The 25919-nt window shown below is 45.3% G+C and overlaps 1 protein-coding gene across 7 annotated transcripts in view; it reads right to left on the bottom strand.

Annotated features, from left to right (window-relative positions):
* LOC105252720 (ankyrin repeat domain-containing protein SOWAHB) overlaps positions 1–25919 on the bottom strand; it is a 99200-nt gene that overhangs the window by 36974 nt on the left and 36307 nt on the right. The window lies entirely within an intron of this gene.

Genomic DNA, 25919 nt, shown 5'->3' with positions numbered 1-25919 from the left:
TTCCCCGAACAGTTTATTCCGAGCGTAAATGAGATTCTATCGAAGTATGGAATGCAAAGAATTCTCCGCTTGTGATTTTTTTGTATTGATTAAATCGATATAGATAGTCCGCGAAACAGAGGGAGAAAGGGAGAAAGCGTCATTTATCAAGCGTGTAATATGGAATGTAAATATTAAATTTAATTATGACAAAATTTTATTAGAATTTATGAATAAATTTTTAGAGAAGCTAGAACCCGCTTAAGCTTCCATCATGATATAATTCACGATTTATCTAATAAGGTAAATGACTATAACTTCGTCAGCGGATATAATTTCGTCAAGCCTTCTTAAAATTAAATAAATTAAGCAATCTCGCGTGTATCGATTATATTTCCCGATTTGAACATCGGAAATATTGTCGATATACGAGATTGCTTAATTTATTTAAGAAGGCTTGATGACGAAATTATATCCGCTGACGAAGTTATAGCCATTTACCTTAATTTGTTATTCGATATATATTTTTATCTTTCAATTCATTTTATTTTTTAATTTATTATTTTTCCCTGCTTTTTCATCGACGAAAAATTCTATAGCTGACTCCTGTTTCGTTTAAAAGCATTGTAACAGCCACGTCGACGCTGCACTGGCGCGTTTCAATCAATCTCCGAGTAAATGGCGATTGGACGCATCGCGTAACTCACGTAAATCGCATGCACACGCGCGCGCACGCACTCGCTTCGATCTCTTTACTCTTCGGCGGACAGTTTTACCACCTTGCGACAATATCGGGTTGTCAGGCGATTCGACAACCGGGGAGAAACTCAATTGTCGAAACGGCGATGTATCGAGACCAATATACTCGATCCGTACATCGCGAACGAGCGAAACCTCGGCAATGAAAGTCGTCGATAAACGGTATAAATTTTGGTTTAATTAAAACTCGATATCGCTTGTATTCCTCTAATCCCTTAATCTCGAGACGACATGGCTATATACGTGTCGAATTATAATAAACGTGTGAGAAGAAACGCGCCGGCATTTCCACGTCGACCGCGAGAAAACTTTCGAGAGGGAGCAGTTATCGTTATTCGCGGTTAAGAGGCGGAAGACGAGAGAGCCGCGTGTTTCGAGTCCCGATTCGACATCTCGAGGCGGCGTACAAGATAGATGGTAATACGATTATCCATGGGAATGCTCCGGGAACGCGGGAGAGCTATAACACGATTGCTACCAGCGGCCGTTATGAACACAGAGTATCGCGCCAATAAACGTTTGTATGAGTTTACGGAAAGAGAGAGGGGATGAGGGGGGGAGGGAGAGGAAGAGGGAACAAAAAGGGCAAAGAGAAAAACGCGAATCGAGCGAAGCTCGAGGAAAGAGGAGATCGAGAGAGGAAGGGAGGAAGCTGGAGAGGATGCCTGTAGAGAGGCTCGCCGCAAGATCGCTTCGGCTCTCCCACCGGAATTTCAACTTTTAATAATATAAAGCGAGGGAGTCTCGCGTTGTTACGTTATGATAGCGCGCGCGCCCCGCGCCAAGGGGAGACGGGGGGCGAATTAAAGGCGGTAGAAGGAAGTTCTCTCTCCGGTCTCTCCCGCTGGCTCGCCTGCGGCCGTGGCCGGGGCCGGGGCAAACCGCAGCACAGGCACCGCCGCCACCGCGTAATTGCCGAGCTCTCACTTACCGGTCGTTCGATTGATTATTATTTTTACGCTCCGCGACCCCGCCTTGACCCCATGGTGTGTGCGAGAGCACGGCGGCCTCGCGCTCTTTCCGATCTCATCATTAAGGCATCGCATCCCCGTGATACGGATGCGACAGCGTCATCGAAATGGACCATCTCGCGGAACGAGTTCTTCATTTATCGAGGAAAAATTCCGAAGAATCGTTCCTGTGGATGTCTGAAATTTTGCGAATTTTCCGATCTCTTCTCGGTAGTTTAATAGAGTTAATTTATTACGACATGTTTAAATTTGATCACCGGGCGCTCTGTATTTTTTTCCTTGATAAGACTGACCGCGCGTTCGTCGCGATCTACGAGCTTCACATAGTATATAACATTGTAGTCGGATCTATCAAAAGAGCTATCGACGATCGATCGGTGGCGGGCTATTATCTTTATATACCTCGACCCACCTGACCTTAATGTACCGACCGATGCCGCTCCTTGAATCATGTTATTAAACCGCTTGGTCTTATGGACAAAGGTTGCCAGATGCGGAGGAGGAGGGCGGGAAATGGCGAAATCACGCCACGAAAGAGGGTTCCGAGAGAGAAGAGACGTTCTTTTTCCTCTCTCCTCCTTTTATTTCATAATCAAAATGTGAATACACCGGAAGCCGTGATCGTATAATTAAATAACAAAGTAGGAATTCCTCGGAGAGATTGGACGGTGGTGATCGCGCGCCGGCTTTTTATGCGCAACAGAGTGCGGCGATTACGCGGTTTAGCTCGACGTGGCGCAAACAAATTAAAACATCCGCCTAACGTTGCCGCATTTTAAGCGTTCACCTCGCTCGGGAAGCTCGTGAATACTGAAAGCGACGAGGAGGTGGAGAACGCGAAGGAGAGGATCCGTAAGCGATGCTTTCGCCGCGCTTTTTCTTCCGCGAGATGCACGGAATAACTGGACGCAAGACGGGGCGAACAGGAGAGAACCCGGCGAAAAAACTCCTAGAGTATGAGAGAAGCACAATGAGCCGTATAAATAATAAAAAAAAAAGCTCATCGTTGCACGGAGTTGCGAGACCGAGGAAAACCCGGCCGCGTTGTACCGAATAATAATTACATCCCTCTGTTATACGTACAAAATACAGCAATTTCTCCGGAGAGCTTCGCCGACGAACCCCTTGCGAAAGAAATACGTTATCCGTCCTCTCGTCGCGGAATTTCCGCTCTTGGAACTATAGCGGCAGGTGTTTCGCGAAGCAATTTAAAGCTCAGTCTCGCTGATGAATGAGGGATACCTTGTAGGGTATATGTATATAAACGTAAAAAAACATATTATGTAAATTGCGTGTAAATATCGCTAAGTAATAATTGCCTCACGAATTAATAGAACGATCGATCATATCTTGCAGGGATGCAAATCGAGTCTCGAGTCTGTGATATCGACCATGAACTTTAAGAAATGCGCGACCGGTTTACTCATTTAAACTAAATTATTCCAAATAAATGAGCGTGTCCTTTCGAGGGAGCACCTACATATCCCCCCTCCGTGACATTTATTCACCCTTAATTAATGATCCGCTCGAAAGTCGGCAGGATTAATCGCGTGCAATCAGATCACCGTAATTAATTACCTCGTGTTGGAAGCACTTTGTTTGCGTCGGCGAGGGCTATCTTGATGAAACAAAATTGCGCGACGTTGTATCTGAAAATGTGCAAGTCAACGCGCGATACAGACGACTTATTCTCGTCGACGGACTCGTCGTTTTCTTTGCTTATTTTAAGTACGTTCGATAATTGTTGACTTTGCAAACGACCGCAAACTTTATTACTCTTTTTCGTAAAGTTATCCTATTAGAATTTACTTGACGTATTTATTCTTCCCGACTCGGTACAGATGCAATTCGTATTAAGTTTGTTGCTGCGAAGTAGCAATAATAACTCAAATACTGGATCTAAAATATCTATTCGTCGATTACTTTTTTTTTCGCAAAAATCGATAATTCTGGACATGATTTTTTCATCTTTTCCGCCGAGCTTATTTCTATCAGTTCCCCGGGAAACAGCCTATAGCATGTATAGAGAGCCATATTTTATATAATACGACGGTAATAATGTCAGATCGTATCCGAGAGACGAGAGACTCGTGGAGATGGTTTACGACGTGCGAGCGAGTGAGGAGACTCGCGAGAGCGGAGGTGAAAGGTCTTTACGACTCTTCTCTTCCGCTCCATCCTTTGGCGAGACGCTCGGGTAAACTATTTCCTCGGCTAAACCGTCGGTCGGACTAGATCGGCGACGAGAGATCCCTTTTTCATATATGAAACGGAGTACTCGCGTTGTACCGACAGCCAAGCAGATGCGTAATATTTCGGTGAGAATGTATGTCATCCTGGCGACACGTCACGATGATAAGATATCGTAAGTGTCAACCATTCTACGCTCAAATACGTATAACTGTGATATAAGAGGAGACAAGATTCCGCCATTCGCAGGATATCATTGAGGTCATTCCCCTTTCTATCTTTCTGATGGAAAGAAAAGAATCGTTCCAATGTGCCTAAAAATTCGGCGAGGTCATTCGCGATTGCGAAATATCCGTTTCTTTCGACGGATCGCCCGGCTGAGAATCCCAGGTTCGTGGGCGTGACTATTAAGATAATCGGCGACGACCATTAATAAAACTAGTCTGACGAATCGCTCGCGGAAGTCGAGGAAAACGAGTTAGGGCCCCGGAAACAATAGATCACATCGTTGTTAGCGTCCGAAAGAGGGCAATAAAGAAGCGAGCCTGCGTGCCGGCTTACGTTGCCGAGCCGCTTACAGGATGACGAACGAGCGTTTCGGGTGGCAAATCTTATCAACGGTAGATAGATAGCGCGAGACAACTCTTTATGCGCGTCTCGGACGGATATTCCTCGCGAGAGGAAGGATCTGAAAGGAGAAGAACGGAGAGTCAGAGGTCATCGAGGCGAACACCCACTCCGTACTCTCCGGAAAGCCGCACCCAAGTAAATTATCATGCGAAAGACGCAAACGCGACCGTAAATCACGATTATCAATCGTGCGTGCGATATGGAGATGAAAAAAGGTACGAATAAGATCGTAAAGATCTCTCTCGGAAGAGGAGTATTCTCGATCTAATATGTGAGATTCTTGTGATTTTTATTTTAATGTCGAATTTCGCTTTCACGGGAGAAACGTAATCAATGGCGGCCGTGGAAAACCCCGCGATTTTCCACGGAATTGCGTTAGCGCACGATACGCGCGATTCTTTATTAGAGAATCTGTTATTTTGAATTCATGTGGGTAAAAAAAACATGAGATAAACAAGTCGCCGGGTGAAGATGTAATTGCGACTTCAATTACGCCAATGGTTCGTTACAATAGTGCACGCGATCCCTATCGGCTCCTTGCTTTCCACAGCGGACTGGATTTCTGGTGTAACTTGATTTGTCGAGAGATTCGGTGAGACTATTTCTGTTTCCGAATCTCACGCTCTCGTCTCTAGTGGCATCACACTTTCCTATCTGTCGAATCAAATAGTATCGTATTTTCGCGATAAGGGAACACGCCTCGAATGATTTTCCTCTAACTATTGTGTATTTCTCTCGTTTTCACTTTATGATTATATATATATATATATATTTTTTTTTTAAGATAAAGTTTATCAGATACGAAGAATAGAGTAAAGAAAATTTTGCGTCCATCGCATCGTCCCATCAACGTACATTCCAAACTCAATTTGCGGCATCGTTTGACCCACAAGCTCAGAATGACAGCCAGACGAGACGCGACGCTCAACCCCTGACGGAATAATTTTGCTTTCCTCGGGCATTTTACGAACGAACGAGTGGCGCCTGGTCCACCCTCTGACCTATTCCCTCCTTCTATCCTTTCCCCACCATTTTATACCCGTGGGCGGATCCCGGATGGACCTAATAAATTGTTTGTTGTAATTAAATGAGTTCGAGGGAATCGTGTAGGGCGTGTGGGGTGGCAGGGGGAGACGCGAGTCGAGCGAGGGCGAAAGAGGAGGGGTGGAGGAGGACAGAGGCCTGGGGAATAGGGCCTCTATATATAAAGGAATAAAGATGAACGGCCTATGGATGGGCCGCTATCTGCGCCGCTGGAACAGAAACACGCTCGCGGCGCGACAGCCCCTGACAAATGACGGCCCGAGCGGGGCTATTGCCGCCGCCCCCCAGCAACCCCTCCTCGCAAAACACTCCGCAGCGTACCCCTCTATGCGAAACGGCCGTGCGAGCCACCCCCGACGCCGTCGGGGCCCGGGCCATGATTAAACAGGGGGGAAAACGAAATTGAGCGGCGAATATTCCGTGGTGCGCGTCCGAGTGCGCTTGATAAACTCTCGATTGGCTCCGTCGAGCAACATGACTCTGCGGGCCGCTTTCACGGGAATGATCCGGGGCTCGTGGAACGCTATCGCCGGATTTTTTTTCCCCGCGCGCGGAAAGTTTTTGCGCGAATATTCTCGCTGATAAAAAAAAATAAAAAGATGGAAAGAAGATAAAATGTTAAGTTGCTCGGGAAGAGCAACTTTTCACTGTTATATTACCGTGTGGATATTCGCCAACGCGCGCAATCCCGTTCTTGTCCTCTTAAGGAGGTCTCTCAGACTCCTCTTCTACGATGAAAGAACAGAGCGAACATATATCAGGGTAGAAGGCATATATCCCGCACGAGAACGTCGTCCACGAGAATGTAACCGCGCTGCAGCGAAGAGCATTCTATTTGATTTGCAATTCGAGCGGGTCGTCCTCTCGCGCGCGGCGAGGGGAAGAACAAGAAGCCTGCGAACCGCTTATACATCTATGTTACGTGCGTGTGCTCGTCGCCGAGATAGGACGGGACGGGGCAGAAGGGGAGGACCGGAAAGACGAATTGAAAGTTGCCGCCGTTCCTCGTGTCCCGGGGTGAAAACGCAATCTTCGCGAAGCGGCGGGGCCCATCGCGGAGAGAAACGAACAAATTGATTTTAGTATCTCCTCCTCCCCCTTACCACGTCGATCCAAGAGAGTTTTCTCCGGAATCTCGACGCAACGCGCAAGAAAAATCGCGCACCGTCGTCCTCGACCTAATTGTCGGTTCGACCTTCCGGCTTTCTTTCCACCGTATGCGGCGATTTCTTTTGCGAGAATGAGAAACGAAATGATTTCGAGAGAAAATAGATTGTGACTTTTCATCTCGCGAAAGCAGGCTATAAAATTCACGCGACAGCAATTGAGATAATCAACGAATCATCGACGGAATATATCTGGGCACGTGAATATATAATTAATAATTAATTATTACATAATTCTAAAAAATTCAATTACACGCGATTAACATTTATACAAATTTCTTTTTCCTTGTTTTTTTTTTATATATCGAGATCTTTCATCTCTAGCGATGAGAGAAACCGAAAAAGAGCGACATAGAACAATTGCTTCGCGCTCGATGGACCACGAGGACCAAGAGGGAAAAATGCGCTATCGATACACACCAACGAGACACGAGAAGGGGCAGAGGAGAAGGGAAACAAGCACGGATAGATTCGGAATGCCGCCGATGGATTTGACAGAGAGGCTCTCGCCAAGCGTTGTCGCGTCATTTTGTATTTTATTTTCGAGAGTCGCGCGCGGATTGGACACGGTGCATTAACAGCACTCGTTGTAATGCTTTATAATTCCCCGCGTCTGCCTCTCCTCCTCGTCCCTCTTGGCGCCAGCGGATAACAAGGGGAAAAAGGCACAGCTCGCACTACCAGCCGTCGGATTTTTCGTGTGATAAAATATGACGTCAAAACCCCCCGGGTGAGCGAGATGCGCGTTGAATTAATCCGCGAATTTGCGCGCTAAAAGCGCTACGCTCGGATCACAAGAACAATTTTGCATCGGGTTCCCAACAGGTCTCTATTTTGATAGACTATAGGAGGTGAAAAAGTAAGTAAGAAGCTTGAAATATCACTCTGCTTTCCGAGCAATCTGTCAAAAAAAATATTTATGGGTCGACCGATCGGTCGAATATCGCGAATCGATCATAATCTCGGGAGGAATTCGAGGCAATCCGCGCCGGGCTGGCGTAACTCAGCGCGAGCGAGTATAATGGAACACCATTTGCCGGTGCACGCGCGTTATTGCGCTCGACGAGAGCGGAGCGGGCGCGAGCGGCATGGCGCATCTTTTATTCATCCGACAGAGTGGAGCCTTAATTTGAATTGAATAGGATTTATAAATTATTTCAAATTATAGTCGCGACGCATGACCGCCGGTACGGAGCCTGCCCGGAGCCCCGGTAGCTACGCGAGCGTCGACGACGAAGAGGAGACAACGACGACGACGACGACGATGCTGGCGACCGGCGATCACGATACGCCGCTCTTTACCGAGTCCGGATTGCACCGACAGGTGCAGCGAGTATACCTCGTCCCAAGCGAGAGAGAGAGAAAGACGGAAAGAGAAAGAGGAGACGACGAGCCTTTTTCTTGCGTCGCCTTTTGCCGAGATTCTCTTACGTAAGCACGTGCACGCGGCTTCTCGCGATGGAATTCCAAGTCCCCCGGGCGTCATTCAGTCGGATGTCCGCGCGGCTCCCGCCCGGAGATGAAGAAGAGCATCGCTCCCTTATACCCCGGATCTCGTCCGGGATTCGTGACCAGTATTCGGAGAGGTTGGGATAGAGGAGACGAGAGGCGAATGAGGAAAAAAGCTCCGCGCCGCGGGAGAAAAAGTCGCGGCGAGGCGATCGCTGGGTGATGCATCGATGCGGTCGAAAAGAAGAGGAATCAGGTTCCTCGCGATGAATTCCTACGGATGTAAAAAGGGATCGAGGCTTTATTACTCCCGATAGAAATGTATCGGAACGTCAGTAACTTGTCGTCATTTGCAGCGCCAGCCTCTCCGACGATCTCTCCCTTTCGATCTCTTCGCGCTTCTCGATTCCACGATCGTCGTGAAGATTGCGATTCCGAAAAATGTTTCTTCCTATCTTTCAAGATGACAGGTTTTATCGCATTTCGCTGAGAAATATATGCGTTTTGAGAGGGATCTGGCGAGAATCTGCCACGAGAGCAACATAAGAATACGATAATCTCCAAACATCGGTGGCAGGCGATAAATTGAGAATGATAATGATCATCACGCGAATCATGTTCGATGAAATACGACTTTGACTTTATTCTAGATTATGTATGATTAAATTAAAAATAATTAAATTTAACCTGATTTAATCAATTCTACCATTAACAATCATCAACGAATGAAACACAAGAGATTCGACGCAATTATCTCTTATCTATTCATCTTCGATCACTTATCTCTTCTTATTTTTTCCTGCCAAAAATATGTGCAGGGAATTCAGAAAGGACAAGTTAGAAACGTCTCATTCCGGTCGGGAAAAGAGGTCCGGCGCCGATATTGGCCAGGTCAAGTCTTGTTCCCGTGGAATGATACGTGACGTCTGTCGTTTTGCTTCGTCTCCACCTTTCTTTCTCAGCGTGTGGGCGGCAAGAAACCGAAGAGCGTTCGCGTTATGAATTACAGATTGGCTTGTGCGTACGTACGTGCGTATTGGTCAGACGCACCGCGGGTAACGCATACCTGCGTCGCGAGGAGTTTAAGGCGCCGCGTCGAGTACAATAAGAAAGAAAGAGAGAAAGAGATCGAGGGAGAACGGAACGAGAAGAAGATGGTCCGCGGGATTGAAAAGAAGGGAAGAGAAACGACCAAGAGTGAGCAGCAGGTTGCAAGTCGTTCAAAGGGGTGAAGGAACCGCTGTCGAGCTGCCCATTCTCGTCTGTCGTCCTCGTCCTCGTAGGAAGAAGACAGTGCGGAGAAAAAGAAGATGGAAGGACGAAGGAGACGGAAACGGGGAGAGAGATGGGACGGACCCGCGGATGCACGCGTGTGTACAAATATACATATACATATATATGTATATATATCTATAGCTGGGATACGTCACCCGATTAATTTGTTGTTAGCAAACAGGTTGGCAAACTACGAGCGGATGCTGGCTCGAGCAAATAAAAGAGCCTCCATTTATTAAGCCGGCAATAAAATAGCGCTCCTTCGTTCTTCGTTTCTCGGCGATCCTTCCTTTTCTCTCTTTCTCTCTTTTGCTCTCGAGTTCCCGTGGGTGGAACGTCGAGAAAGAAGGAGGGTTATACGGAGAAGGGTTATACGGAGCAGGGGCAGGTTATACGGTCGGGGAACCAGGACTGATTTATGCGAAAATCGGGGGACTCTCAGCCCCAGGATCCGTGGACCGGAGGTGCACTGCGTGGAAGTAATGCTCCGCCACACCGACGAAGCGAGTTAATCCACCCCACAGCCTGTCGGAAAGCCACGAGGAAGTATCCTGACGAGAATCGAGTTGTCTAGATTCCTGAAAGGATCTATAAATAGAACGATTAGCCGTCTGATTTACCGGGATCTCTCTGTTGAATCTCTCTTTTGAATCAAACACTCGTTCGATATTAGAATATCGCGTTCAAATCTCCGCCCGTTCCCCTCTAAATCTCGATATATCTTAATTATGAATTCCGACAGTCGAGATTTACGATCCTAAAGATCGCGCGAAAAACATGGAGAAAAATCATCGAACCAATTCACTGTAAAATAGAGATCGAGATATCTATTAGATCGCACACAAACACATATGCCACTCAAAAATTGATTTACGACTTATAAATTTCCTCGTCAGTTGTACGACTAGGTGTATATACGATTTCATTTTGCTAGAGTGCGAGTCTTATCACGAATTTGAGGTCGCAACATGACGCGGGTCCAAACGGAAACGACTTCATCTCGAGAGACGATCCGACGTTATACCGAATTTCGTGCAGCGGTGGGGAAATAATGAGGGCGAAGAGGGAACATCATCAGAGGATATCATTTCCAATGGGCGCGACGGTGGTGGCTATGTATACGTTCCATCGCTTCGGGCGGCCACGTCCCCCCGGCTTATGCCAACCAACGGAGGCACCATGGAAACGACGCGTCCCGGGGTCCCATGCTGCGCTAGGAAGCATATATCCTCCGCTATCTAAATAATTATCGCGGCCATTACCATCACGTGGCGTTGTCCGGTGGAACCAACGACGCGACGTAGCGCCCCACGCCGTATTACGGCCAGGGATATTATGTATAGGTCGGTACACGTTGTGCGTGTATCTATGCGCGCGAGCACGTGTGTGTGTGTGTATCGAACGACCGAGCTACCGTGTACGGACACGAATATGATGCACCTACCTATTGTTCGGTTAGGTATCTTGTGGCCGCGAGAGAAGAAGAGAGAGAAAGAGAGGTGGCCGACAGGACTTGCCTTCTTCAATAGCGACTTTTTGACTTCCAACCGCGTCACGAGACGAACCTCGCGGCTTTATTGATCACGCCACTTATACCGACATGTGTCGCGATACTTATCGTGCGTCGTGTATATACGCATACCGTGTCCGGTGACCGCTGATGTGCGCTCGACTATCAGGACGTTTGAATGAAGCTCCCGGGACGTAAAGTAGGCTTCATTTCTCCGCGAGAGAAACATCTTCGAGATCGGAGATTATTCCGCGGATTCTCTTCTCGATGATGCGAGCCATTTTTTCCCCGGTATTCTATATCATACCTCTTAAAAATTTTCATGGAAATTGACGACTTTTTCGATATCCTGCAAGTTACATTTATTACATTTATTTCCACGAAACCGCAAAGAATACACGCTCAAAGGAAACTACAACGAATGTAAATTGAAGAGAGCGATCGTACAGAATAATCTCGTTACCGGAGATATTACCGGCAGCGCGATGTCATACTAGGTAACAGGAGGGTGAGGAGAGGATGGCGAGAGCCCGAGGCAAGCGCGTTTAAGAACGCGCTTCTGCAAGAGCAACCGAAACCCGCTCTCTGCTACCAGACTCTCCCTCTCGGCTCGAGGGTAAAGGCACCGCCAATTAGCTCGAAATAATGAACGCATTTCGGCATCTTTTGTTTTGCTTCCGTTCGCCGCCTCCTAGCTAGCTAATCCGGAGTTCGCCCGGAGCGAGAGAGCGTGGCATCACAATGGAACGGAGAGAGAGAGAGAGAGAGACTCGTGTGTTTCAGAAATTTACCGACGACGACAACGACGACGACGACGACGAATGAACGACGATGCAGGAACATTACAGTTACCTGCATCGACCCCGGCCACGGGTAATAGCATAAAACGTGCTCTTCCACTACACCGATTCTTTGGAAGCTAAATTATTATTCCGTGGTACGGTTGCGTTATTTCTCTCTCTCTCTCTCTCTCTTTCTTCCTCCCGCGAGAGAAGATTTTTGACTATTCCGGTCTCGCACACAATGATGATGAAGAGATGTTCTAACGAAGAAACAAGACCCGCGGGATATTAAACATGCGGTGAAAACGGAAAAATGTAGAGGAACAATGTTAGCGTCAAGATATGTCGACTACGGTTACGCTTTACATTTGCCGTTAGCAAGCCGTGAAAGATGTGTATGCAAGTAGAAGCTTCATCATAGAAAAACATCTTTCCCCAACGTCTTCGAACCAAATTTTACATTTTTTCTGTATTAATGTTCCTTATTCCTGGTCGAAATTTTTCTTCCATTTTCGATCTCAATTTTCAATCCAGCATTTATTTTGAGGTTCTAAGCAATCGGATTATTCTCATTATTTAATCTAGTGTAGTTTTTCCGAGAGCTCTTTTTTAAATCTTTAATTAAAGAAACTTTTCATTTATCGTTTCTCTGAAATATAAAATTGAAGAAATTGAACTTTTAATATAAATCGAATCTCTCTATCAAAATCTTCTAGAATCTATAAAAACGAAAAGTTGAAAATAAAACTAAAATTTCGAACTGACATTTGAGAAAATATTTTTGAGTCTCTTGATTCGAAGATAACATTGCATAAAAAATATTTCATAAATATAAGCACAATTTTCAATCGCTTCAGATACGAAAGTTAAACCCGGTTCGAATCAACCCTGGATAATTCGCGTGTATTCGCAGCAGCGGAGCTGCGAAGAAAAGAGAAAAAGGAGCACAAAAAGGAGAAGAGAAAGAGAGAGAGAGAAAAACGGAACGTAACGAAATCTTTCGAGCGGGCAAAAAGCAAGCGGCGCGATCGAGTGAGAACGATTCAATCAGGAGCCACATAAATCTCCTCTCCGCGGTCTCTCTCCGACACGGGAGAGATCCCTTCTTTCTTTCCACGATCCACCGACCAAGAGACCCGCGTTGTTCCTCGTTCCTCCCATCTCCCCCCTCGCTCCCCCCGGCCTCTCCCGATCTCGTTCTCCATGCCACGAATATCCCGGCCGTGGTATTAATTATGCGCCGTATGCGCTCGCGGGCATTCCACAGCCGGTACCAGTATTTGCGCCATTGTTCATCCGCGCTCTCCTCTCCCGTCCGCTACAGTTTCGTTTGCTCCCTTGTTTTCCCCGCCCCCCCCTGTTCGCCACCCCCTCCCACCCGCTCGTGTCGGCACGTCTTTTCTTTTTACCGCGTCTCGGCGCGCTTTGACGCAACTTGGGCGAGCTTCTCGATAGCGACTTGCGCCGCTTCCTACTATTCGACATCGTCGTCATCGTTCCCGTCACGAGCCAATTTTTCGCCGCCGACGAAACGTGAGCCGGCAAGTCGTTTCGCCAGACTCGTCTTTCACGATGCCGCGGCGAAAAGAACCGATGAGAACGCTCAGATTCTGTTATATTTTTAGTAACATTGTAAATTATATAGGTCAATAAAGAAAAGTATAAGAGAATTACAATTTTCTACGATATTTTTATGACAAATATAATTTTATCAAATTGCTCTATTGCGTTACAATTTTGAGATATTTACGGTTAAAATTGTAAAAAGTTATTTTAATGTATTTTATTATGCTATAGCTGTATTATATGTTGGACGTGTTGAATAAATATTGTTGCGATCAAAATTAATAAATATGTTGTTAGACCTTTCAACTCATAAAAGAATATGATTATATTAATAAAATATTCATGGCTAAATATGGGATATGTGAAAAAATTGCGAATTAGATCATTAAAGGACTCTAAATAATTTTTAATTATGTTTATTCACATTTTTGGCTTTTAAATCACTGAATATGGTTTCACTATACTGAGAAAAAAATAATGTTGAACCAATAATCATCAGCGCAAATACTCCATTGATTAATAATGCTACTGAATTAATAAAATAAATTCCAATTATACACTGATGTTGTTGATTTATTATTTTTTTTTCAGTGTAATAAAATTGATAAACTCAAAATAACAGAATTAATATAGCGAATGTCAAAATATATTTAAAAAATGTTCGGATTTTTACAAGAATGTATACATATATACATACATGTAAAAATTTATGTATACATTTCGTCAATTTTAATCAATCTTATACACATATATATTTAGTGATCTAAAAAGTCTTTAAATTTAATAAATAAATATAATTGAAAACTATATTTGGTTCTTATATATATAATAATATAATTTACAATTTCTGCAATCAGAAATATTCTATTAATTGACATCATAAATTGCTTTTCAAAAATTTATGAAAGTCCTAACAACATGCTTAAGAAAAGTTATAACAAAATTTTTCAATATGTCATATATATACCGTAGGTATAACATTTGATTGAAATAAGTCTTAAAGTAGCTCCAAAAAAAGATCTGTCTCACTTTTTTTCAAATTTTTCAAAATTATGTGGTCCAAGAATTTAGAACCTGAACTCAACGTCAGAAAACCTCGGCAGTAAATAATAATGATTCATTTTCTAACGTTCGAAACAAATTTATTTTTTGTTAAATTATGTTATCATGTATTTATACGAAATATTACGTCTGAATTAATGGTAAAGCAATACATTATTGCCAAGCGGATAGAATCGGCGTAAAATATAGTACGATAAAGACCTAAACTTGTTTCAATTTAAAACTCGTGATGTCATCTTGTCCGGAATTCTAAAATAATCTCGCACGCGGAATGTCGTTATCTACTTTCTTAACCATCGTTATGTTTCTACTCGTTCAGCACGACTTCCTCCTCCAGGTTCCCCGATATTCCCCCCAGTTCGATAATTTATGAACGCAACATCCTCAATCTGGACACGGAATCACAAATAATGTGCTCTCTTTGAAGACGCATTTTTGGACGATCGAGATGACGGCCTTTGACTCTACGGCGGCTATAACGGACTCGAATTCCATCTCTCTTCCTATCTCCCATCTTTCGTGTTCTCGACGAAAGCGCCGCGGCGGAGATATACATGTTTCTGCTTGAATATAATCAACGTCAAGGGTGTGCGTCCTTAGTACATCACTGCCGCGTACAATTATGTCAGCGATGACGCGAGGAGGAAAAGACGGAGAACCCTCGAGCGGGACGCGAGGCATTAAAGTGTCAGCGGCTGGAGTTCATTTAAATCCTGAGATATCCACGTGGTCGTTTCTCGCGGCGCATGTGACCGCGACGCTTTTAAACGCGATGGCTTTCGATATCGGTATCTTTGCGCTATTTTATTTCACGTTTATTCACGCTTTTTTCGTGAATTAGGCTCATTGACTGAGCGCGTTTTCTAAATTTATTAAATCGAGCTTTCTAATAAAATAAATTGATTTATTTACACATGGATGTTTGAGTCGCCGGAAAAACAGCTGTTTCTCTCACGTTCGTTCAGCAATATTCGCGATTTTGATAGGATATCCCGTAATTCCGGGGTTGACACGATGCTATAATCGCCGTCGGAACATTCTCCGAACATCATAATCGTCAGCGGCAGATTCTCATAAAAAACCCGGGATGAAGAGCGACGTTTTCCCGTCCTCGTGACGACTGTTGTTACTAGCGGCAGCGACGGCGGCGGCACTTGTGGCACCGTTAATTTACAACGGCGTTACCGAGTGGAAAGCATCCAGTGGCACTTTTTCAGGGATGATTGATTCAATTGCATCCGCGTGCCGGGTGTGCACGGGACGTTACTCTTCCTCGTCGAGGGCCCTGCTAACCCCGTTATTATTTCCAGCGGCTGCGGTCCGTGTTTTTCGGCGGCACGGCTGTAAACCGCGCCGTTTAAATAAATGGTACTTTTAAACCGATATATTATGCCACCGCCTCCGCCGCCGCCGCCGCCGCCGCCGCCGCCGCCGTCTCGCTCGCCCTTTTCGCGTCGCATTCGTCCAGCCCCGAGAGTGATGGACTGCCGAGAGTGCACACGGATGACTGATTCCCCGAGTGCACGGAGCGCGTATTTCTCGCGCGGGGCGAGGGGAGCGCCAGGAATAGGGGGGAAAGGGACGGGGAGGAGGGAACGCAAAGTGTCACTGGTGCAAGTGAATGTTTTGACAGTGAGTCGCGCTAATCGGTCTTTCCACTTTGGTCTGATGTACGGGCTCGGCTGCGCTTCCCGGCGATTTCTAATTACCGGGGGAGCGCGCATAGCGCGCGTTCCCTCGCTAGTCTTACTTGACACTTCAGAAGATCCCGCTGATCGTCGCCAACAAATGCGCGCCTCGCTTTCGAATCGGCGCGACGTTAGGACGGATGGAGATCGTGACAATATGGGCGACGATTATATTCATGTTTCTCGTATGTACGCAGAACGGGAAAATACATCGAATGTCTCGCCCCGTCGCGATTTCCAGAGTGCGAAAATATACTGTAATAATATTGTAAGAAGGAACGTTTCGCTGTTGGACGAGAAAGAAAATATGTTGGCGCGTTTGCGTAGAGGAGTTTTACATTTTTTGGAGTAAAAACCGTATTTCGTCCGTTGAATGATAATTTATCGCACGAGAGAATCGCTCGATGAAGTTGCTACAGATTCATTTAGCGCGGCTTGTAACGCTGTATAAATATTATATTAACATTTTCGCTTCTCTCCTGGCGTATTTCTCTTTGCGATACCGCCTCAAACTGCCGTCGCAAACTGCATTCGCTACATTATTATATGCGCTATCCTTTCACAATGTTACGCAAGAGTTTTTGCAAATTTATTCATGTAATTAGTCTTCTTCGAGACTGACGAGAATTAAATAAATATACTTTGTTTTCGATAAATAAATTGCCAAAGGCAGAAAAACACCGCCTCCGCCATTCCACGTATTTTTCGTCAAGAAACTCGACCGTCGCACAGAGGTATATTTTGAATTTTAACCGCGATGGGTGACGAGAGGATTATGCGTTTGTTTGCGGGCCATCGTGGCAATGATACGTAGGAGGAAAAATGAGAAAAAAATCCGAAGAAGCGAGACAAGGGGGAATGGAGAGGAGCGAGGGAGACGGCCACGCCGCAAGAATGTTGAGCCCGGAACAGCGACGAGACACGCGGCGACACGTGTAGGTTGAAGAAGCAAAATATATAGAGATATCCGTGAGCACGCGAGTGCTCTTCCCGATCTCTTCTTCTTCTTCTTCTCCGTCCTCATCGTCGTCGTCGCGAAGTTTGCTCGCCTCGGTTTCCCAGCTGCGCGACTCTCGTCAACGCGACGGCGGCGGCCCACCCTCGGCGTCCGTTGGCATTCCCCGCAAAAAAAAGGAACATTCGCCCCCTCGCGCATATAATGGCTCCCTGGCAGTTCTTCTCTCCGCACGAAATCATTTTTTTTCACCGCGCGCAGAAGAGAGACTTCTCCCCCCGCGGCGAATGGTACCTCCACTGATGGTGTTTCCGCCTACAAACGAAATTCCTTTCCCCGAGTCAACTTTGTGCTCGTAGGTTAATACAACATCATCTGATGGAACCTTAAATAGATATTTAATAAGTCCTATTTGATATTTAGTTGGAGTTCTTAAGTTGCTTGACCAAGTTTATTTCTCCGAAATCTCGGAGCAAGACGCGAGAACAAATTAGATAAGCGCGACTTCTCCAATGATGGATGCCTAAAAGTATGTACATTTCTCTGCTTGTAAGCTAAGCGGGCAGGCGAGTGAAACTCTAAGGGCGCGTTATAGAGAAGCGTCGAGGCACGGCGTCGCTAATTGGGTGGTACCGTCGACGGGAAGAGAAGACTCGAGAGAGAACGCTCTGTATGACCCTCGACGTTTTTGTCCGCGTCACCTCGGCGGCGGCGGAAAAGAGGGTCGCGGTTGGTCGGAGTAGTTCATCACCGAGTGAATTGGCGGTGTAGCGGTCATAGCGTGAATCCCGGTCGTTCCATCACTGCTAAAAGGCCCGGGAGTGTTTCTCGTCTAAGCGCGCGTCGCTCCCTTTGCCCTACCATCGTCCATCGTCGTCGTCGTCGAGGTCTTTCTCTCTCTCTCTCTCTCTCTCTTATTTCTCAGACGGGCAACCCCTTTTCGTGCCTGTCGACTTTCCAAAAAGAAGGCGGTCTCCGCGCATATAGACGCGAGAGGACAGAGTGCTTAATGGCGACGATTACTCAACGGATCGAATGGGCTGCGCGCCACGACCACCGCGCGTAACGAAATACCAAAATAACGTCACCAATAAATATACCAGGCACGATGTTACCGCGCGTGCGAGACCCGCCTCGCTTCTTCTCGAACCGCCGAACCCTGGCCCGTCCGACGAATGGCTCCAGAATTAGCCAACGGCTTTACGCTTTCGGAAAATCGATTGTGTTTACGCGTTGAATTTCGTCTCACAATAATCCTCGGCGTTAAAGAAAAAAATATCTTTCGAATAGGCGGTAAGTCGTATCGTATAACGGACACATCGAAACACGAGAAAATTTACAACGAAACGTCTCGAATATCCGCGTCATAGATTATCGAACGGAGATTAACGACCGCGAGTAAAGTGTTATCGTGGAGGCAGCTTGATCGCGAGCAATTTGTTTGTCGGGCGAAGCAAGACAGCGTCGCGCGAGCGAGGACTATCGAGGACGAGAGAAACGATGGCACGCCGACTCGCGAGCACATAAATTACCAGGCCACGCGGCGGCGAGGGGAGACGGTGAGTTATTTGCGTGTGACTGACGGAACGCGCCAGCTGAGGAAAGGCATCGAGGTAAATAGCCCGCACACGTTCCACGACGGTGTCGTCGTCTCGACTTTTCGTATTCCCGCCCGAGGGGTAATGGAGCGTCCGACGGGCGTCCCCTTGATTCCGGGGACTTACTTACGGGACGATATTCGCGTGGAAGAGAACGCAAGAGGCTCTTACCCTGCACGCGACCTACGGATTGACAGCTGTGCGCGAGAGATCTGTCGAGCGGCAGATTCCGCATTTGATATACAATTTTAGGAGCGTTCCTGTAGAATACCGTTCCGTCCCGATGGATGGTATAATGAACGGTTCCACGCGATGCCTCTTCATCGGGCTAAGTGTTTTTGGCAGGTCCGAGATGTATCTTTTAAAAAAAATTGCGGTGTCATTACGCGATATTCGCACACGGCCAAAAGTTTCGACCAACGTAATGAACGTTCGCGTTTTGCGAAATGACATTGCGCATTTTACGAGGCAAAAAAATTTACGTGGCGAGAGGAAGAAGACTTATTATGACGACTGATTTTAAATTTGCTTCCGCTGTATAATATATATCCGTGACTATGTAACCATAATTACGTAAGCTGCTAGATAAATGCGGAATAGACAAAGCCCTTTCGCAATTCTTTACAGAAATATATGCCAACCTGTTCGTAAGTTAATGGCGCTATTAATTAGTTTCGTTTCGTTAAAGCGAGGCGCGGAATCTTGTCGTTGCGCGGGGGAGAATTAAGTGAAATAATTAGACAAATTAGGACAGGCGGCAAGGGTGGCTGGCTGAAGGAATCATTTATCATTAGGATCCGCTATTAATTCCTCGTTAATTCCTCCTTTCCTCGTCAAGCAAGATAAACGAGTGGCTCGAAGGTCTCGTAACTCGGCTCGCGGGCTCTGCGAGAGGCACCGGGACCAGGAGGACCGGAACGAAGGAGAGGGCAACCAAAAAGAGAGAGAAAAAAGGAGAGGAAAAAGTGAGGACTCCGTTAGGCGAGATACGAGTCTGATAGAGCGGCGATTGCATATATCGCGCATACAAAGAGGACTGCGACGTCTCGCACTGACGAGCGTATAATAAATCAGTTGGAGAATCCGTATGAAGTACGATGTAGATCTACAAGAGATGGACGCGATTAGACGCGGGAGGAACGTGTACGTGGAAGAAGTGCTCCGGGCGGTGGAAGAAAATAAGAAAAAAGAACGCCGCGGTAGAAAATAAAGAGAGAAAGGGAGAGGAGAAAAAGGGAGGAACAACGGAAATATACGCGGGCGATTATTATGCTACCGATACCACAAGTGAGAGCTGTTTGTCTTGAGCTTTCGAGGAGAAAAGCGAACCCCTTCTCGAAACACATCCTCGAGTGGCTCTCGACGGGAAGCCCGGATGCTTCTTCTCGGACGGCGAGGACCATCGTAATACGTACGTCTCTGAAGAGCTCGTATGGCTACTCTCTCTCTCTCTCTTTCTCTCTTTTTCTCAAAGAAAGAGAGAGACCTTGATGTTTTGCCGGTCCCCTTCAGGATTCTCACGGAAAAAAGAGCAACATTAGCCCTCAGTGTACACTGCATGCATGGCCTTTCAAGGATTTCCATACGAGCCCTCTTCGTGACGGCAACATTGAAGCAAAGTAGTCGTCGTCGAGGAGGCATGTCCGTGCAAAAGCGCCGCTCGATTAAGTATTTATTATGATGCGTACACTCGACGCTTGTCAGAGTTAAATCCTGCGAATTGTGCTCAAGCTGTTTGTTTCTTCATTCATTCATTTGAAACTCCTTACGATACGTCGCTAGAAATTTTCTCATTCGCGCGATTTTAATTTGAATTGAAAGCCGATCAAATTGCCCGAGTCGAATTTTTCTCCTACTTCGATCTCAATGTTCAATCTACTTTGATATTTTATAATTAATTAAATTCTTTTTTTTAACTATTTAATTTATCATTTTGCTGAAAACTCCTATTGAACTTTTAAAATGTAAAACTGTTTGTTTACTATTTATTTGAGATATAAAGTCGAATCAATATACACACACATTCCACATTTTCTATATATATTAAATCTATCGAAATTTTTTTAAAATAAATGAGAAAACTAAGATTGAAAGTAAAATTTCGGCTCGGATCCGATGGTTATCAATGATTTTCAAACGAACGCAACCAGCGCGTCGTATCACCTAGAATTATCCGGTAAACGCGACGAGAGCTCCCGAATGTCGCGGATAATGTATACGAGAGCGCGCGATTGAGTCAGAGGAACCCGTACATTAGGGTCTTGACGTAGCGAGACTAACCCGATGCACGGCTCGTTGCCGCTGTCACCACAGCACTATCTCACTCATTCGTCCTCGCGTTTAAACTCCCCTCCTTGTTTCTCCTGCGCGACGCACCCACGCGGTCCGTATGTTTGGATAGACGTATATATCGGTCCAGACCGTAAGGTAAGGGCCCTATACGCACCATCCTCATAAGGCACGGCGACTGAGAGTATTTATTAAGCGTGGCCGCCGTGCCGACAGTTATGACGTGGAGGATCGCGTTTATTTGTTTCCACGGTGCGGCAAGAGAAAACGAGAGCCGCTGAAATATCTATACTGTCGTCTACTAGTAGAGTTCATCATGAAAGAAAAAAAAGCAAACAGGAAAAAATTAAATTCAAGATTTTTTGCAATATAATAGGAGAATCTTGATAATAATAAGAATATCTGAATTTTAATATCCGTCAATTTTTGTTTATAATATCAAATTATTTTGAATAAATAATTAAAAAAAGAAAAAATGATATAAAGAAACTGAAATTCTAGTATCTAACTAGAATTCAGTATCTAAGAACACTTTTCTTATATTTTCATTTTTGCGCAATTCTTACAAACTCTTTATTTACTTTAAATATTAGTATTTTATTATTTTCTTATTTTAAATATAATTATAATTTGTCGTTTTTTATTTTATATATTAATAATTTATTTGTGTAAAGAGCGAATATTTATATAATTTAAATAAAGATTTACAGCTTCTTGCCTCTGTTTTTTTTAAATGTCTCTGCTAAGAAATTATTTCAGATAGAAGGAGCAATTATATTTTAGAAACGATAAATATATACATTTTAATTTGTATTTTTGTAGTTTCTCGAAAATCTTTAAACTCTTTAATTTATGTTGAAACTATAATATATCGCAACGATTCTTACACAAATCTTTCTTCATCTAAAATATTTGTTATTTTTATATTGTTACCTCCCCATTAATTTTATGCTACATCTTTTCTCTATTTCTTCCGTGAGATATAAATAAATAAAGTAAAAATATCTTGTGTCTAAAGTTATTTGAAGTCTTTCTCGTTGTTAAACATAACAGGTTCCCTTATTAGAACGTCTCGATCATTCGCGAAATAATCCGACATGAAAAAGAAACGGAAGTAATGCACTTATGAACGTCTGATGTCTATTCTAACGATATTCTAGAAAGATGTATCTAGAAGAATGGCAGTATCGCGAGGTCGTTACGTATTGTTTTACGATGGTGCGGGAAGCGTCGTACTAGTGTTGGATCGCTTCTTTAATCGCGCCGTGGCTATTCCGGAAATTAGTTTTCGCCGGATATTTTCCGCGAAGTCTGTGTATCCTGCGATTTTTGCATATCTATCAATCTACCGCCGCTATCGGCGACAGTTAATCTGCGCCAGAGGCAATGATCGCGTCCATCGTCCGAGAAACAAACGTACCGTGTCGCAAGCGGTGTTCGACTTTGCGGAAATGTAAAATCGTACGCGATTTGATCTGGCCGAGTTATCGAATCCTTGACTTCGGTTTCACTATTCTTATCCGGGGACGATACGAAAAAAAGAAAAAACTTTCCAGCTTTTGAAAAAAAAAAAAGATTGAGGACGAGAGCAAATTCATACGATGCATCTCTGAAGCCACTTGGATAATTTGCCTGATCGGTATCTCGCTCTCTTTAGCAAAGGCGGATTTACGATTTCATGCCTACGATGTGACTCTATGATCGTGTATATTCCGAGAAACGCGCAAATTTATAGATTCTTCGTGCGCGCGCGCACGTCTGCAGCCCGACCGAATTTATTTCCCGACCTTTTGAAGACGCGTGACGTCATACGTGCCGCGAAACAGCGCGGCAGAAATCAGAGGAGAGAAAGCGAGAAGAGTACGAAGGAAAGAGAGCCGCGACGTCCACCCTTACTCGATCGCCAGTTTGTCACGCGTCAGGGAAGTTAGCAGGCGCTATCCAGAAGGGGTTGCACCTGCCGTCACGTTGTCAAGGCTGGGCCGAAAGATAAACGGGTCGCCTTAAGTCGCCGCATTAATTACCAATTCCTGCCGGAGCGCTTCCTGACGTTTGCTTCGGCCGGCCGGGGAAAACGTTACCGGCGAGAACGTTGAGCCACTCTTCCCCTCTCTCTCCTTATTCCGTCTAGATTTAACTAGATATAAATTTCCCGACATTTTCTGTCTCTTTCTCGCCGTGGACATCGCGCTCTCGACGAATCGCCGCGCGTGAAACGCACGAATGATTCCGCCATGTCGTTTACTTTCTTTCTTTCTTTCTTTCTCTCTCTCTCTCTCTTTTAATGTTAGCTATCCCTATCCCCCTCATTGCCTGGTGTTATTATTAGGGTCGTAACCGGGACCACAAATAATGTCTCCGGTCTGGTGAGTGACGGTGAAAGAGGAGAGGCGCGCTCGCGGGATGATCCGCGAGTCTCGAGTCTTGCCGTCTCGCGCTATTTATGGCTTTCGGGCCGGTCGACAATAGGGATCCGAGTACGAATTGAAAAAAGGAAAACAGATGTGCGGCAGATAAAAAAGAAACGCATGTCGCTTGAGAATTTGGCCGAGTGACTAAAAATATGCGCGTTGGAATGCGAGCGAAGTGGAGCGCAGTGTCGGGAAGACAAATCGAATACATGTATAAAGAAAGATACACGAATAAATCTAAGCAAAATAGAGTAACGTAATAAAGGAATATTAAAAGATAATAATCCTTGTTCCCCCTCCCATTTTAGATCTGGCAATCCTGATGATCAGAATCAAATATTCACTTAACGGCCAACACGACTGAGAAGCGGAATCTGAAGCGTCTGCATCCGGCTCGCTTGAAAATTACAAGTAGACATTGGCTCGAGGGCCGTGAGAGAAAGTGCACCACAGGGGTGCATTCGTTCCCACCGATCGTTGCGGGGCATCGCGGAAGACGGCGTCACGAAATTAATTGGATGCGCGTTAAATCCGACAGTGCTCGTTCGACTTTCGCACCGTGTCTTTCTCTCTTACCCGTACCTTCATTTGTTTTAATAAAAATAAGCCAAATGATAAGAAAAACAGCCGCGACGACGACATTTTATCGACGCATTATTGAATGCGCCGTCCAATTAAGATCAAAAAATGTCTTTTAAATCAGCGACGTTATAAGAGATAACCGATTGATCGTGTTTTTTTCACAATGCAGGGAATCGGCGTAGAATTATTTATACCGAGAGAATTTAAATTGTCAAAAGGAGATAAAGTGCTCCTTTAATGACTCCGATTTAATCGATAATTATATCACTGGCTTATCGATCCGCCGCATTTATGCGAGAGAAAGAGAGACAGAGAGAGAAAGAGACAAAAGAAAAGAGGAGAACCAGGTGCCCGTGCGTTTGTGAGTAGCTCGACCGGCCACACAGAGACAGGAGAGCCCGAGGGCGCAAAAAGATGCGTGTGGCATCCGTGGTGGCTCATTAACCGAGCTGCCTCTAAATTGGCTTCGCGGCAGCTCCGCAGCTACTTCTTAGGCTGGCCGTGGAATATTTATGCTCGCCGCGTGGCGAAGAAGCGTCCGTCCGTTCGACTCGTCCGGACCGACTTGGCTCGCAGAGACCTCGAAATCGCCTTATCGGCGATGATTTACGCGGTTGGCGCCCGCCGAAATTGCCCGCACCGTATGGCGCGATTTATTCCGCACGACTGACCCACTTTCGCGCGATATTATCAACCCGGTGACTGATTTATGAACACGAAAATGTAATAACCTTCGGAATGTGAACTTGATCTCTCTTTCTTTCTTTCTCTCTCTCTCTCTCTCTCTCTCTCTGTCAAGTTTAATCCCCTACTAATAGAAGATTCCATTAATTATCATATTATAAAATAAATTGAATGAGCCGATAAAACTCGATTAATATATGTACATATAATTTTCAGAAAATCCGAGGCGTGTACGACTGCCCGTTGCCTATAAATACGGTGGCTACTTTGTATCGTCGTTTATTTTTCTCGCCTCGAAACGGAGAGAAAGACAAATTGCGGGGAGAAGAAGGCGTGCGCGCAAGAGCGAATGCTTTACCTTTGCGCTTCGGGAAAGTCGTAAAGATCGGCTCTCTCGCGGGGAGGATAGGCCGCGACATAAGTTAGCATCGTCGTAGGTAAACCTATCGGCGAGTGATTTTTTCCGTCGTGGCTCGTGTTCCTGATTTACGGACCACGAGTTCAACGTGGCAGGTAAGAGCCTACGTACGTAGGCCATCCTATACTAGCGCGGGGAAGGTGCACGCTTATACCTGGATGGCGTAACGTTTTATGCGACATTAACGGTATATACGCCGCTGCCGCGACGATGTACGCGTACGTAATAGTGCCCCTCCCATAAATTGCTTAAGATCGACCCTTATAATCTCGATTTGAGCGTAACCAATCTCGCGGAACGCGCTGTCGAGATATCGCTCGACAGCGTTAATCTTTACTCGAGAGAGAAGGCACCGAGAAAAATTACACCGCGACAAAGAGAAAGATAATCGGACGTAGAAAGATGCAGGTTGTCTTCTCGTATCAGAGATTTCAATGGAATTTATCACGAGATGACATTTAACGAAAAGCATTTGAAATGTCAATATCGAGGAATGCTAGCATGAAAAACATTTTTTTTTAAACGCAATTGTAAAGAGAAGTATATCATGATTCGCAAAAATTCTTATAACGTTCGCATATAATGAAAACGGTCATAATCTTGATTGCAGTTTGGTGATAAAATTGCACGTTACTTGGCCGCACGAAAGCGCCTGTCGACCAACAGGACACGGAATGTTAATGTAATCGCCAGGAGAGGGTCTCCGCGATGTCCTCAATTGATATCGCCGTTTTAACGATCTACTTATACAAGTACTGTTGTATACGTCGCAGTATTTTCCGCAAGTCTCGTGTACTATTTCAGCGGCCGCGAAGGAACCGAGTGGCAATTATAATTTCATACCGGATTACAAATATCCGCTCAATGTGTGTTGTAGCGGAATGAAGCAACACGTTCGCAAATAGCGCGAT

The sequence above is a fragment of the Camponotus floridanus genome, unplaced genomic scaffold (genome assembly GCF_003227725.1).
Source record: "Camponotus floridanus strain SB8 unplaced genomic scaffold, Cflo_v7.5 scaffold20, whole genome shotgun sequence".
Taxonomy (NCBI): domain Eukaryota; kingdom Metazoa; phylum Arthropoda; class Insecta; order Hymenoptera; family Formicidae; genus Camponotus; species Camponotus floridanus.
This window is presented reverse-complemented; position numbering and strand designations above follow the sequence as displayed.